Source organism: Carassius gibelio, chromosome B14 (assembly GCF_023724105.1).
Source record: "Carassius gibelio isolate Cgi1373 ecotype wild population from Czech Republic chromosome B14, carGib1.2-hapl.c, whole genome shotgun sequence".
Taxonomy (NCBI): domain Eukaryota; kingdom Metazoa; phylum Chordata; class Actinopteri; order Cypriniformes; family Cyprinidae; genus Carassius; species Carassius gibelio.
Genome location: NC_068409.1, coordinates 13395919 through 13413091, shown reverse-complemented (window position 1 = coordinate 13413091; position 17173 = coordinate 13395919).

The following is a 17173-nucleotide window of genomic DNA, read 5'->3' as shown; positions in this document are numbered from 1 at the left end:
ACGGGACACGGCCTCTAACCACCAGTCTAGCAGAAATAAACACGTTCAGCCTTGACTGAACAAACAGGCCCTTCAGCGCTCTATAGTAGAGAGAAATACTGAAGTACATTGTTAAAATATAGGCAATACAGCTGTCATATGATTATTTCAAAGTCTACAATGTGTTGCCCATAAGGAAACTGGATATATAACTAATGCTGTCAAACAATTAATCATGATTAATCGCATCCAAAATAATAAATTTTTTGTTTGCATAATATATATGTATATATGTCCTGTGTTTATTTATTATGTATATAAATACACACACACATTCATTGTTTTGAAAATATTTACATGTAAATACATTTATATTATTATATTTTATATTATATATTATATATAAATATTGAATATATAAACATGACATCTTTTTCTTATATATATACATGCGTGTGTTTGTATTTATATATACTTAGTATATAAACACAGTACACACTCATATATTACGTAAACAAAATAGTTTATTTTGGATGCGTTTAATCGCATTTAAAATGATTAATCGTCTGACAGCCCTAATTACAACAATATATAATTTCATGTAATACGGGTTTTTTTAAAAGAAAGTAATACTTTTATTAGCCAAGGATGCATTAAATTGAACAAAATTAATAGTCAAGACAGTTATAATTTATAAAACACTAAAAAATGCTTTTCTTTTGAATTCTATTCATCGAGTCCTAAAATAATTAAGCAGCACAACTTTCTTGGCCATCAAATCAGCGTATTAGAAGGATTTCTGAAGGATCATGTGACACTGTCGACTGGGGCAAGTTCAAGCTCAAACCGGTGCACAATGTTTTGCTACGGTTTCCGGGTTGAACGACATGTTTCCTGGAAATGGTGTGCAATGGGTTTGAGATACATTTTCTCTTGTTTGGTGGGTGTGTACAAAAAATGTCAGCCCAATCAGCAGCAAACGTATATATAACCACATGGTATAAAGAGACAGCTCGCACAATGTAATTAACATCAAAATAAATTCAAAAGAGTACGTATATTGTTTGCACATGTTTATTTACATTAAAGGCAAAATAACTGAAATAATAAGAGAACAAGTATAGAACTGGAACTTCTCTAAGTCTGTCTAAATATCATTTAGTAATTGCAATGTCTTCTGATCCATAAGGAAGGTGTGGTAGACACTAATTAATGTAACATAAAAATACTATACTTATTTATATATGTTGCTATTTTATTGTGTAGTGACACTTTCATAAACATTTCTATACTCCTCTGACTGGTGTATAATGGTAAATATTACAATAGCAGCACAACAACAGTGATCAGCAATAATGTTAAGCCTAATACTCACATTAAAAATAATAAGGTCATATAAATCATAACAAAATAATGGATTTGCAATATTAAACATGTATTTTTACTGATTTCATCTGGCTCAGAAAATTCTTCAAAAAGAACATAAAGAATGGCCTTCTCAGCTGCCGTAGTTCAACTCTTGCGTCATCAGAACAGGGTGTTCAATGCACTATCATTTACGGTTTGCACCTTTTTTTGGTTAGTTTGTTTGTTTGTTTTTTGAGTAATGATGCTGATAATTCAGATTTGTATCACATGGGTAAATTACATTTTAAAATATATTCAAATGGATAACCATTATTTTACATTTTAATAATATCTCCTTAATATTACTGCTTTTAAATACCGTTTTGAATTGTAGAGTGCATTTTCTTGTTCTATACAAAATATAGCAATTATAAACATATTTTATTATTTGTTAAGTGAGTGGAATCATGCTGTAATGTTAGTTTTTTTTAATAAAAAAAAAATATATATATACATATAATTATTTTTTAATAATAAGCTTTGCCTAAGAAATATTTTCTAACTAACTGACCCCGTGCAAGTAAAATGCAATAGCGACTGCAAAAGAAATGACCACATGGGAAATGAACACATTTTAATGTCAATTAACTGCATCATTTCTAAAACTTAATTCGATCGAGTCAAGTGATTCACAAATTTGTGAATCATTCCTCCCAAAAAAAACAAACCATTTGTAAAATATACATCATAAGTAAGAAACTGAGAGGGAAAAAAAACATAAAAAGTGAGCCAAAGAATCTGTGAAGAGAAACAGAGGAATAGAAATTCAAGTTTGAAGGTCAGCAATACTCCAGCAGGTTACAGCAGAAGGGCAGAGAGCATGAAATCATATGTTATGCTGATAGGACTCAGATTCTCTCTCAGGCCATCCCACACAGCTCAGCTGGGACACTAGAGGAAAAAACACAATCAAAATAATTGAGCCTGAGACCTCAGGTCGGCAAAAGATTATTTACATGCTCATTAATAATAAATAGGATAGACTGGCATGAAATATGGTGCTGTGTGAAGGGATGTGTATTTGAAATCATACTGATGATATGTGTGTTAACCTCTAAGCCCCACTTATGTGTGTGTGTGTGTGTGTGTGTGTGTGTGTGTGTGTGTGTGTGTGTGTGTGTGTGTGTGTGTGTGTGTGTGTGTGTGTGTGTGTGTGCGTGTGTGTGTGTTAACAGCAGGTGTTTACTAAAGGTGTGCATAATACAGTCATTTCTATGTCAACATGACTCTTTAACAAATAACCTTCATAGAGCCTCATCTAAATATACTATAAAGGTTTTTACAGATTGTCAGAAACAAAAGCTGATTTCTTGTTACTGTATGTAGAAATCTCATTTGCATATACAATACTCACTCGTTGATAATTTTAAATAATAAAATATGGTGTTGAAACTTTTGTTGCAAGTTTCAAAGCTTCTGATTAATAAATAAATATACAAGTGTTTTTTCAACTATGGATGTTTTCTGAACTCTTTTAATGTATTACAGTAGAAATATTTTATATATATAAAGTATATACAGTATCATAGTTTTAAATTTTATAATTATGGATTCGTTTTTATAATGGATTTAAGACAAGGCACTGACAATTTACTGAAGGAAAACTGAATGAATTTTATATATTTATGATGTTTGGAAAGTTGCAAAAACAAATGACAAATGCATAGTGGATATTTTAAATGTGACCTTCATTTAACAACAAAAAAATATAATAATTCCAATCTGTTTCTTTCAATTATAATCAACCCCCAGGGATAAGAAACTGAAGAAACACCATTAAATATACATATTAAAAACCCACCTCATCAACATACAAAACAAGAAGTTAGCTTTGAAAATGGCTACATTTCAATCGCTTATTGTATCTCGTTACTCAGCAACATGTGTTGTCAGAGTTCTGATCTATCACTTTAAAACCTAATGTAGTTATGGACGTATAATCTAATAAAAAATCCTGGACTCATTTAAATTGTCTGAAACAAATTCTGTTTAGCCCTGCTCCTCCCCTAATTTGATTGGACATCATGGGCAAACACAGACAGGGTATTTTTAGACCCTGTCTGAAGCCTTTTGACAGATTAAGAAGGAAAAGCTGCCCTGATGTTCATCTGATGGAGAAACACATCCCAGCGACATAAGAGAAAAACTGGCAAGGCTGTCTGGGCGGCGTTCAGAGGAACCCTTTGGTTAGAGCGGAAGGGCAGCCCTCTCTCCATCTCTCCTTGACCCAATAAAGCAGCTTTATCAGACATCAGCGGTGACCGTGTGAAAGTTGGCCTGAATAAAGCAAAGGAATGAAACCCTGGAGCCCCTGATTGATGGACTGGACGCTTGTCAACGCTTGAGATTATAGAAGCCCTGGCTCTCATCACGGGACGCCCCTTTTGGGCCACAAACAGAAACATCTAGAAGCCTCCATGCCAATCCTCCTTCTCCTGTGAATTCCCCCCCGCTCCACACAGGAATTCCAGACTGTGGGGAAATTAATGTTCGGATCTGGCGTAGAGGAGGGTAAGGCAAAGCGCTGCCAAGTCATCTGAGATCTGCCTTTTTTTTATTTTGTTTGCTCCGTCCGTGAAATGCGGCTGATTCCCAGCTCCGCGTTTTCGGCTCCCAGTCAAATCCCAGCCGTCTTTATGGATTCTCCAGATCTCATTACAGTCAATGAGCCTGCAAAGACTTTCAGATCAAAGTGAAAGACTTTTAGTACTGGTGAGAGATAGAGAGAGAGAGAGAGAGAGAGAGCCAAATCAAGTAATTATAACCAAGGAATAGCATATCAGGAATTACTGATAAATAAATAGTGGTCAACAAAGTTTAGCCAAGGGAAAAAAAAAACAGCACCATGCAAACAATTTCAGGGTCCTAAATCTATGGAGGCTTCATCTGAACAGCATTTATTATTCACAGCCAGACACAAATTTCCAAGTTGCAGAAGCCTGCGAGCCATTATGCGATAAGACAAACGAACACACGGGCCTGACCTTGAATAAATCGGTAGGGCTGGAGGAGCTTCGGGTGAGCGTTCGCCGCACAAGTGTCACATCTCAGTGTCGGAATTGAAATGAGGGTTTGTTTATAGACTGAAGCTGTCGGGGTTACGGATGAAGCCGAGGAGTCATCCGTCAGATCGCATGTGCAAGGCCGAGCAGGAAGAACTGTAGCTTTTTACTGATTCATTGCATTTTACCATGGGCTTTATCCTCTGATCTAAAATGTATGGCTCGTATCTGTTGGAGATTAGCCCAACGGGACGTGTTTCAAGATGCAAAACAGAGCGGAGGTCAGGAGGGATCTTGTAAAGCAGAGGGCACAGCCAACCACACAGATACGTCATGCACCTGAAAGCAAAAAAAGAGCCAAATCTACCTTGTTTATCTCAACAGCCTGATAAAATGTACTTACATGGATCCGCTGGCGTCGTTCCTGAGAGTCGAGATGTTAGTCAGCGTCAAAACCCAGACTTTCCACCATTTTGCCGTCAAATATTTGGATGCGAGAATGAAAAGCATTCTCTCATTACGCTTCAAGCACCTTGTAAATTTGTTTAAAAAGGTCTGCCAGACTGCTCTAGTGATTTACCGAGCCAAGAAAAACTCGAAAATACTCTGTGTAGACTCGTTGAGTGATGGCTGAAAATAATGGACGTTTGGCTCGAAGTTCCAGAGGTATATTTTCCTTAAGCTATAGAGCATTTCCTCCTTTCAAAACAGATGAGTTAGCGTTATGTGTCGAGGTATGCATTTTAGAGCTATTCAATTTGGATCTCTCTTTGGATACGAGATGCACTTTAGGGTCATAACACCGTGGTGTCATTCCTCTTATGCAGTACATTCACATGCCCTGGCTTTATTATATTAGTTTAAACTCATATTAGTTTGTTTTAGTTTAAATTAATTTACTAATTTGGTTTGAGCAAACATTAAAATGAAAATACCTATTTATTTGGAAATTGTCCAAGTGTTTCTTAATTTTGTAATCTTAATAATTTCTCTAATCAGATTGATGTTTTCTTGGTAATTTCGTTTAAATTAATTCAAGGGTTTTTTTTATTATTTCCTGTTACCTCAGTATCACTTCCAATCTTCCAATACACTTCCTTAATAATATATTTCTACAGGAGGTGACATCATCATTGGTGCAAACAAACACAAGCAACTATTAGCAATGCATGTGCTCAGTGTGGTATAATTATGATTTTCCTAAAAAAAAAAAAAAAATATGGAAAGAAAATATAAATAAATAAATAAAAAATAAAAATGTGATTTTAAATGCTATTAAAAAAAGGATACAGGTCTAGCCAATTTTTTGTCATTATATATTAATATGACTATATAGTAAAAAATAACAAATACATAAAAAAAACAATGATAATGTTAAACATAATACATTTTTAAAACAATATTTTAATTTATTCATTTTCAAATGTTAAACTTTTTATTTATTTATTATTTAAAGCTTAAACAGCTGAAACGCTTCTCAAGAGACTTGATCGCTTCATTTGATTTATAAGATTTAGTTTTTATTTCCAATGATCAGCGAACATAAACAGAAGCTCAACCATACTTGCTTAATGATTTTTAGGGAAGCCTGAATGTGCTGCGTAACACACAAGAATGACCCTCATTCTCACACTTCAAGCAAGCATGCTTGAGCATCCATTTGCCATAACTAATGTGTGCACTGATTAATGTTTATATGTGAATAAAAGACTAAATTAAATATGTTCATAAAGTGATCAAAAAAGTTGGACTAAACCACTCAATCTATATGGATTAGTTTGACAATATTTTTATGAAATTTCTGAAGCATCAGAAAGGGGTAGTCTGTCCATGGAGGGACATAAATCTCTCAGATTTTATTAAAAGTGTCTTCATTTGTGTTCAGAAGTTGAACGAATGTCTTAAATGTTTGGAATGAAATGAGGGTAATTAAATGACTTTTTAATGACTTTTTAACTGTCCTGTTAAATTATAACCTCACAACCTCACCTACTAACTCAAACGTAAAAGGAATGACCTTGCAACAGTTCTGGAAAGAGTCTTGTCAACTAAGCATGGGTAGTAAAGCCCATAGGTGACCAATCACAAGTTAAACACACAACCTCACGGGCAGACTTTATGTACTGCACCAGCTCGCCTCATTGCTTTGTTTGGGCCTTTTCTTGCAGTGAAAAAAATTAAAAATAAAACAAAATTTCTGCACCAGCACACTAATAACAACCCACACACATACTGCAGTCCTCTCCCTCACTGCCTTCATCTCTCAGATCCCCTTGCTTGCTTCATCTCCAAGTCCCTCCATCCAAACCCCCAATGCACTCAGCATCTGCTTGCAGGATGAATAAATCAGTGCTTCTTCCCGGCTGCAGTCCCCTGACTGACAGAGGCCCGTCTTAATTGTAGCTGAAAGCCGGCTTTCTCTGTGCTAATTAGCAGAATGCGCTGCTAAATGATTTAAAAACTTAGGGCTTATACGAGCCCTGCCGATCATCACTTATTCACATGGAGCGCGGCACTTTGTGAGAACATGGCGCCCGAGGTAAATTAATTTACTCCAATTAGCAGGCCCTGTCAGCGTGCATCACTGTCTCATACTAGACATGCCTCTGAAAAAATAATGCACTTGTTTTGTCCTCTGCTTTGGTTACATCTGGTGTGCAGTGGAGGGGAATCGGGTGAAGAAACCGCAGGAAAACAGACAGCCCTCGTCTCAGATGACTAAATACCTCCATGCTGCCATCCGAGATGAATCGGAAAAGGAAGTGGTCACTCTAGAGGTGGAACGTTCAACCACATGCCTGAGAAAAACAGAAAAATTCGAAATTTATTTATTATTTTTCTGATTATGATTGTATTGTGGTTGGGCACGTATACAACTAACATTTGCAGTAACACTATAGTGACCAATTCTCACTATTAACTAGTTGCTTATTAGCATGCCTATTATTAACATATTGGCTGTTTGTTAATGCTTTCACTATTAAAAATAAAGGTGCTTCACGATGCCATAGAAGAATTTTGTCTTTTTGTCTAAATGGTTCTATAAAGAACCTTAAACATCTGAAGAACCTTTCTGTTTCGCATATGGGATATATGCTTCGATAGACCAATCTACTTTGAGTGTAAACTAAACGAGCCAATGCACATTGGCATGCAGTCAACGCATCGCGTGAGTATAAGAGGGCAGCAGGTGCAATGCAAACCAGTTTTTCGCTGAGGAGCCAAGCCGGGGACCCGACAGCCCAGCGGTGGTACAGCAACCATGGCGACGAGACGTTCTCTTTCAGTCGGTCACTCTCAATGCCACGAAGGTGACCGACGAATATGGGATCCCAATCAAAGCGCCATGGGTGCTGTCCCTTCTAGTGCCCTGTGCAAGCCGCCTGCGTCATTGTCAAAGCACTATCTCACTGGGTGAGATTGGATAACACTTGGGAAAACGTTCCCGGTCCGCTTGGAGCCGGGACGGTGCGGAAGCCCCATCCTTCCCGAAGGAGGTCTCGGAGGCAGATACACATATAGCATCCATTTAGGAGTATACAGAGAAATTTGAGGTGATTAAAACCCTCTTGGGAAGGCAGAAGTCTGCCGGGGAAACACTCAATATGGAACCCACCCTTCCATGGTTCTCCCGGATTCATCATGAAGGTCTGGCGCTGGACGTTCCACCGCGTCCAGCTGCTTAGGGTGATGGAGGATCTCAACAGGGTCTACAGTACGGACACTCTGGAGTGGTTTAAGCAAGCCGACGCTAAACACAGGAGGATACCAGCTCTACATGCAGGCTATAGAACCTAGCGAACGTGTTAGGGGTCGCCCAACCCGCAGCTCTACAAATATCTGTCAGCGAGGCGCCACGAGCCAGTGCCCAGGAGGATGCAACACTTCTAGTTGAGTGAGATCGTAACCTGAATGGGCAGGATACACCCTGAGCCTGATAAGACAGGGTTATGGCATCCACAATCCAGTGGGCCATCCTCTGCTTAGAGATGACACTCCCCTTCTGCCGGCCTCCATAACAGACAAAGAGCTGGTCTGAGGTCCTGAAGCTTTTTTGTCCGGTCTACGTAGCACCTTAATGCTCGGACAGGACAAAGCACAGCCAGGGCTGGGTCTGCCTCTTCCAGGGGCAGCGCTTGCAGGTTTACCACTTGGTATTTGAAGGATGTAGTGGGAACCTTGAACACGTAGCCAGACTGGGGCCTCAGGATTACCTGGGAGTCAGCTGGCCCGAACTCTAGGCACGAATCGTCAACCGAAAATGCATGCAGGTCCCCTATCCTCTTGATGGAGGCCAGTACAAGCAGGAGCAGAGTTTTCAATGTAAGAAACTTTAGCTCAACTGAATGCAAAGGCTCGAATGGACCCTGCTGTAGTGATTTAAGCACTAGAGTCAGGTCCCAAGGCGGTATAGAGGGGGCCGGGAAGGATTTAACCTCCTGGCCCCTCTAAGGAATCTGACGATGAGGTCATGCTTACCAGAGACTTCCCATTGACGGGTTCATGGAACGCAGCAATAGCGGCAACCTGGACTTTGAGGGTTGAGGGAGACAGCCTTCGCTCCAACCCTTGCTTCTTCGGGGGTCTTCTCAGCGAGAAGAACACCACTCAATGAACAGGTTCCACCTCAAGGCATAAGCGTGTCTCGTAGATGGTGCTCTTGCCGAAGTGATGGTTTTCACTACCTCTTGGGGAAGGTCACCTAGAACCTCCACGTCCCATCCAGGGACCAGACATGGAGTTTCCAAAGGTCTGGACGCGGGTGCCAAATGGTGCCCTGTTTCTGAGTCAGTAAATCCCTCCTCAGAGGAACCGGCCAAGGAGGGGCTGTCGGGAGGAGCACTAGTTCAGGAAACCAGGTCCGAGGAGGCCAATATGGCGCTACTAGCAAGACTTGCTCCTCGTCCTCCCGGACTTTGCACAATGTCTGTGCGAGAAAGCTCACTGGGGGAAACGCATACTTGCGTAGGTCCTGTGGCCAGCTTTGTGCCAGTGCGTCCGTGCCGAGAGTTCCCTCGGTCCTGGAGTAGAACAACTGTCAGTGAGAGGTCTCCAGAGAAGCAAACAGGTTTACCTGAGCGGCTCCGAACCGTCTCCAAATCAGCTGGACCATCAGGGGATGGAGTCGCCATTCTCCCGGGAGCATTGCTCGAAACAGCTCGTCGGCTGTACGATTAAGCAGGCCTGGAATGTGAATGGCACGAAGTGACCTCAGAACCTTCTGACTCCAAAGGAGGAGGTGGTGAGCGAGTTGCGACATGCGTGATCGACATCGTCAGGGGGAGGCCCACTGGATACCACTGGTACGCTCCTTGTAGAGGGCCCAGTGCGTTCCGTGGGTTGCTCCACTGGATCAGTGCTGGTCCCCAGGGGGTTGGTTCCCTGCGGGGTTTGCCACCACTGTTACCCTCAAACCATCTGAGCCACTACCAGAAGTGGACCTCGTCTGTCCCCCAGAATGAGCCCCAGATTGCGGCAGAGGCAGCGGGACTCCGCCCCCCTGAAAGTAGCGGAGCCTGGTTCGCAGCTCCGAGATGGTCATCTTCCCGCAATGGGAACATGACGCATCCACGAAAGCCATCTCAGCATGCTTGATGCCCAGACACGTGAGGCAGCGATCGTGACCATCACCCGGTGCCAGGTAACGACCACACCCAGAAACGCACGGGTGAAACGGCATCCTTAAAAGGACAACTCGTCGTCTTTAAAAAGACGCACCCGTGAAGGTCTTTTACAGAAAATTTGCTCTTTTAGGAAATGCTCTTTCAATGCTGAGGTGCACAGGGGAGATGGCCGCTTGCCACATGACAGGGGATAGTGCAGCCTGAAGTGTGCAACCCACTCGATACTGGAATGACCCAGAGTGTACTGAACTCGCAGTTCACCGTAGACACAGTTCAAGGTAAGCAGAACGACACTGTCGCTTCGAAGCGAAAAGCACCTGCTGCCCTCTTATACTCACGCAGTGATCAGCGGCAGCTGGATGCAATAATTGCATGCCAATGTGCATTGGCTCGTTTAGTTTACACTCAAAGTAGATTGGTCTATCACAGACGTTGCATCGAGAGTGACCGACTGAAAGGGAACCCATCATTCCACACTCCTTCTTAGCTTCCTACAACCTGTACATTTAAGAGTGTACAAAGCATCTTCTGCATGACCATATTCTGCATTCCTAATCCTACAGATATTAACAGGCAGCTAATTAGGAATTTATTGAGGCAAAAGTCTTAAGTAATGGTTGGTTAATAATGAGAATTAGACCTTAAAATAAAGTGTGACCCCATTTTCATATATAATCATTTTTTTAACTGGAATTCAATAAGGCAGGGAATAATAAAAAATATTGTATCTGTGTACAGGAAATGGAGTATAAATAAAATGTAATAATAACTGCATTGAATTGGGAGACAATAAAAACTATTAAGCATGATGTAACAAGAATAACAAAGTAAAAAAAATAGCACAGACGAAACATAAGTCCTGTGTGATTGCCCCCTTTGCCAACAGTTGTTCTGCCAACAATTGTAGAGTTACAAAAAGTATTGCCACACTGGATTTGTACTAACTTATTGCTGTTATCACATAAACTACTCAAAAGGCAACAAAAAAAAACTTTCCCTAACCATTTATCCTGAGGAAATTTATCTTTTCTTTTTGCCTGGTAGCATACAATCCTTATATCTCAGTTACAGACCATAATGCTGCTCACTTCCTGTACCTATTTTAATTTCTGCAAATGTATTGCGGAGGGCAAATTCCTCTTTCTTACACAGGGATTTGACATGTCACTGACAGCTGAAGCAGCAGAGATTAATCTAGAACAAGCAGACTGTTGAAAGCTGCCTTTGCCTGCTAATGATCGAACCGACTACAGGTAAGGAGAAAGAGATGGAAAACACTACAAGGGCTCATCTTTCTCATCTTTCTTCTGCTCTTAAGAGAGAAGCCAGCGCACAACGCAGAGGCTAGAGCCAAAAAACGGCTTCATCCTGCAGGATTCAGATAAATGCAACGACACGGACAGGTTTGCTTGGAATGCTTTCCAGATGATGTCAGACTTGAGCACAGGCAAACGAACAAATCCAGCCCAGGCGTTTTAGAGTTATTTATGATTTCTCTACGATGAATCTTGCGAGTGGTGCTTCTTTACGCGACCCCAGGGATCTCAAAGCATTGTGGGAAGCCCACGTTATATATTGCATCCTTGTTTTACGTGAAAATTATGTTTCAACAAATGTGGCGCCTGATTATGGCTTTACCCATGATGCATAAGGACCTGATTGGATAGGCACAGTGTATTTCAAATTCTTTTTCTACAGTAAAGTACAGAAGTAAGTAAAAGAACACAGCTGAAGGAGATATAAGAGAGAATTCACTTTTAAAATAGGCTGATATTTCACACCCCACAAGCTTCCTGATCCTGCTGCTAGGTGTGGATGGTGTGAATAAAACTGACACTGATAATATGTTCTCTTCAAATAGGTGTGACTACATATTTCAGTCTGTATGTTTTATTATAAAATTAGTTTTACAATTCAAAGTAAAATTGACAAGAAAAAGTATACAATTATCTACTTTAAAGTTCTGTTTAATTCAACATATAACTTGCTACTTCTATGTATTTTTTGTGTGAAATTTACTTGCAATTTCTAAATTAAAATAAAAAAAATTGCACTAATAACAAAAATGAAAAAGAGTTTCATGGGGGAAGGGTCAAAAAGAAGAAAAAAACAACGAAAACTTTTAAACATAGCCATACAGAAACTGTGTAACATAATACAAAACATTTCAAAATCTACTAACACCAAACAAAAGTCCAAAATATTTTTTTTCTAAAAAAAAAAAAACTAAATTTCAATACCATGATAATACCGTATATCAAGATAAAACCATTAGCAATTAATCGCAACAGGAAAATTTCATATCGGCATATCCCTAACTGTAACTAAAAACTAAAGTTGAGTTGAACACTATTATGGGTTCTTTTTTTATGCTTGAAATAACATTTGAACGCGTAAAAAATGGTTCCAGACTGTTGTCACTGTTGTCATTTCTTCTTGCTCTTTCCACAGAAACTTCCCATAAATATTTTTGCCTGGAGAAACAAATGATAATTAATTTATTTGTGCGTAAATGCAAATATATAATGACATATACCTCCAAATAACTTGATAAATGGGTAACACTTTACAATAAAGATAAAATTTGATAACATTAACTAGTTAACATGAACAACAATAATAACATCTATGTTACTGTTAAGTTCAAAACTTACTAATACATTATTACAATTTAAAGTTGAATCTGTGAACTAGCATGAACATTTTTATTAACTAACATTAACAAAGATTAATAATTGCTGTGAAAATATGCATTATTCATTGTCAGTTCGTGTTAGTGGCTGACTCTCTTTGATGATCATCTGAGCAGAAATTAAATCATAGCTTGCTTTTGGCCAGTTAATCTCTGAAAAAAATAAGGATCCAAACATCTGCGAGTCGCTGTTTTGTAAGCATGAACCTCTTCTGGCCCAGGTGTCTTCATTATTAAGTAGTTTTGGCTTTATTCTGGGGGCTACACCTTTCACATTCTCTCATCTTCGACATGTTTGCAGATTTAGGGGTCTTTGGAGGAGCTGGTTAGATGTGGTAACAGTATGTATGTCAGTCTGAGGGCTCGTTGAAATAGTGATGGAGGAAGAGATATGACACACTGACAGTGGAAGACTCATGTATTAGTTAAGGGTGGGAAAACTAACGTATGACCTCCAAAACTAAATTATACGAATCAAAAAGACATAAAACATTACAAGGCCCAGTCCAGTCCACAGCCATAATTCTTTGTTTTAATGCCACCCAAAATGAGAAGGCTTGACAGACTTTATTTCTAATGTACAACAGCAAGTCTAAAAGGGATGTGCAAAATTTGTTTGATTGAAATGTTGTACCATAATACATCATTTTTTATCTAAAATTACATATATGATTTTTAATTTTATGGTTACAGTACTGTTGATTAATTAAATAAATGCAGCCTTGGTTTATGAAACTTCCTTTGAACAACTTTTGAATGGTAGAGCATGTAGCTACTCATTTATGAAGTCCATTTTCACCTCAAAGTATGAAAACAGAAAATATCAGTCAGACAAACTTCTAAGATATTTTATTCAAAAAAAATTATAATTTTAATAAATGCACAATTGTGAAATATTAAGTCATAATGATTCTGAAAGAACATTTAATTTCCCAGAATGCTCTAATTTACTGCAAATGTTGATGATTGTGGCATTTCAAACATTATTAATATCATATGTGACCCTGGACCACAAAATCAGTCATAAGGGTCAATCAATTTATACTTTATAATTTATATAAATCATCTGTAAGCTGAATAAATATGTTTCTATTGATTTGTGGTTTGTTATGATAGGACAATATTTGAAAATCTGGAATCTGAGGGTGCTAAAAAAAACTAAATATTGAGAAAATCCCCTTTTAAGTTATTCAAATGAAGTTCTTAGCAATGTAGATTGCTAATCAAAAATTGACTGTTTTGATATATTTACGGAGGGAAATATTTTCATGTAACATGATCTTTACTTAATATCTCAATGATTTTTGCCATAAATGAATAAAGCTATCATTTTAACCCATACAATGTATTGTTGGGTTTTGCTACAAATATACCACATATATAACGCTTCAGAAAATGTTGTCTGATGCATTCTGGAAACTGTACTTAAAACTCAAATTTGAATTAGAATTCTGCACGTTAGTTCAAACTATACATCAAATGCAGAATCTCAACTGAAGCGTAAAATGCATTCTCAACTGAATTCTGAATGCGGCAAACTCTGATGTGTCCAGCATAACCATCACTCACGGCCTTCATCAAAGCTGCCCTCGCTGCAGTGGTTTCAAGAGCTCTCCAAGGTGCTGAAAAGCCACTTCCTTTTACCTGCGAGGCCCACTGACTCCATGTCAGACCGTCACACGACTGCAGAACTTTGAGCTGCCTCTTTTGCACTCAGTCTTCGTCTCCTCCATCCTGAGCTGAGGACGAGGACGAGGCCAAGTGGAGGGAGTCGCAGAAGACTCCGGGGTGTCTTTGTTTAGATTAATGACTTTTGAAAATGCAGCAGTCTCACGGATTCATGGCCAGTGCCTCACGTTGAGCTCTTAAGGGGCTGCTGCAGGAAGAGGCAGACTGACAGTTGGGCTGTCAGCATCATTATCTGGCTTGAGTCCTGCCATTAAGGTGGCAAAGAGCTGAAGGGTGTCACCCTCCGGAGCAGAGATTTAGCCTAAAGCTCTCATCTGTGCAGACAGCAGGCGAAGAGGACCCTCCCAGGTGAGAGCGCCGAGGTGAACCCTGTTTCATTACCTTTCTGCACTAGTACATCGACCTGTTAGTAACCTTAGCGTGACAGTGAAAGAGACTCTGTTAATGCCTCTCAGCTCTTTTGTCTCTGTCTGGCAGGTGAATATGGGAACGTAGCGATAGTCTGTTCTCAAGTGTCCAAACACACTCTTAAATTATGATTTCTAGCTGTATAAACGGAAACTTTTCATGACAACAGACAAACAGCTATTAAATAAAGATAATGTCTCTGTTTCCTTTATAACAGGCATTATAAAAACATCAAAAATTGTGAATCATAATTTAGTCATCCCTTTACATGCTGTCAATCTCTTTTGATTGTTTATTTATTTATTTATTTATTATTAATCTGGCAATTTAATTTGTTTAATCCTTATTTAGTTTTGTATTTTACTATTACTTTACACAACCGTTCAAAGTTTGAATACAGTAAGATAAGAAATTACTAAAGGCTTTTTTATATAAATTAAAAAAGGAATGATAAAAATGTATAATGTTTATAATGTTACAAATTATTTCCATTTTCAAATATATAGTTATTTGAACCTTTCCATGGTATCATGATTCAAAACAAATATTAAGCAGCATAATTGTTTTGATCATTATTCATTTAAAATGATTTATGAAGAATTAGGACCCTGAAAATACAGCTTGTCATCACAGGAATAAATCATATTTTCCAATATATCTTAATAGACAGAGATGATGTAAATATAGACAATATTTCACTCTAATACTGTTTTTGCTCTATTACACAAAGCATTAAATAATAATAGTTTATGTAATAATTTATGAATATAATTTCCTTCTCAAATTGAAAATTTTAACCAATAAATTTGATAAAATACACAAACAATTACATAAAACATATTTGAGTATATAAAAAAGCTGTAACTGATAAATAAATTTGCTACTGTGAAATATTAAATATTGTGATCTTTGAAGCTAACATTTATTTTTACATTTTTAACTCTTAGGTTGAAATGGACTTCTACTTCAAGTGGCACTGTAACATATGAAGTCATTGAGACAATTGTAAACTATAAAATCAAATTATTAAATATTATGTTGCAACTACTGGAATTATTATTATTATTTTTTTTTTTTTTTGTATAAACATAATGTGTTTAAAATACAGAGGACCACAATGGTAATATTCCAATGGCTTTTTTGTTTATTCAATCCTCGACAGTGTTGAAACATTGTAAGCCTACTATGGTCATGTTCCTTGTTAGTAGGACATGTGGACTTGATAGATCGTGCTCTTGAACAAATAAGCAAACTAAAATGCATTGCATTTTGTATTTTTCAATCAATATCAAGGATAGGAAACTCTCTCAAAGATTCCCACCTCAAACCATAAACCACCTGAACTGTGGTTTGCTGTTTTCTGTATCAGTCAGACACTCTCTTATTCTCGGTGGCTCTTGGCAAGAACAAGATGCACCATGGATTAGAAATGTGTATGTTAGTGTAGGTTAGTCTTTATGGGCTTTTTTGTATTTTGTTGTACATTTTGTCAAACAAAATTACTTTTACAGGTGTACTGTTATTGTAAACAAAACTTTTTAATGAGTTTTGGGTGAATCCAGAGTGGCAAGTTTCTTTGTTGAGAGAATGCAACTGCATCTGTAAAAGAAAGAAAGAGACGGTGCAGTGGCCTAGCAGTTATTGCACAGTGATCTAATGAGAGATCAAATCCATATTGGAGCATTTCCAGACCCAGTTCCCACTTATAAGCATCATTTCTAATCAACTCATCTGTTGATTAAAACGAGGAAGTGTTCTGAAAGTTTTAAGTTCTGGAGAACAACGCTCAAATGTATCAATGTTTTTAACTGGACAATTAAAATCAGTCCAGTCCATTCTCGTAAAGGATCTTTCCAACTCGCACAGTCCTCTTGTCAGACTGCGCTGATGTTTGCCACATGTCACGACCGTGTTGAAAATCAACACATTGTCATACACTCCATAAACAAGTCATTTCTGATTAATCATCTCCTTGTGATACACAAACACATTTATGGTAAGACTTTAAACGGTTCGGCTCAGCTCTACAGCCCAAAGCATTTTGAGGTGGTTGGTAGTGGGAGTCACCACTATGTAAATCAGTGGCTCTGTGGTTTATTTTTTTTGGCGAGACCCCAGGGAGGAATGGCTTTTCCGAGTGGGGCTTTGCAGTTGGAAGCAGTCTCAATGAAGGCCTCTGTGAAAACCCACTCACCAGGAGTGGTCAGAATTAAGTGAAGAATACGACACAAGCCAGTTAGCTTTTCTACAGCCACATATGGCAGCTGTTTCAGATGCGAGACCGCCACCACCGCCGCGGCTCAGGAACAACTGATCCAGAGCAGCTGGGCCACACTGTTTAGATTAATAAGCTCAACGTGGAAGACATTAAG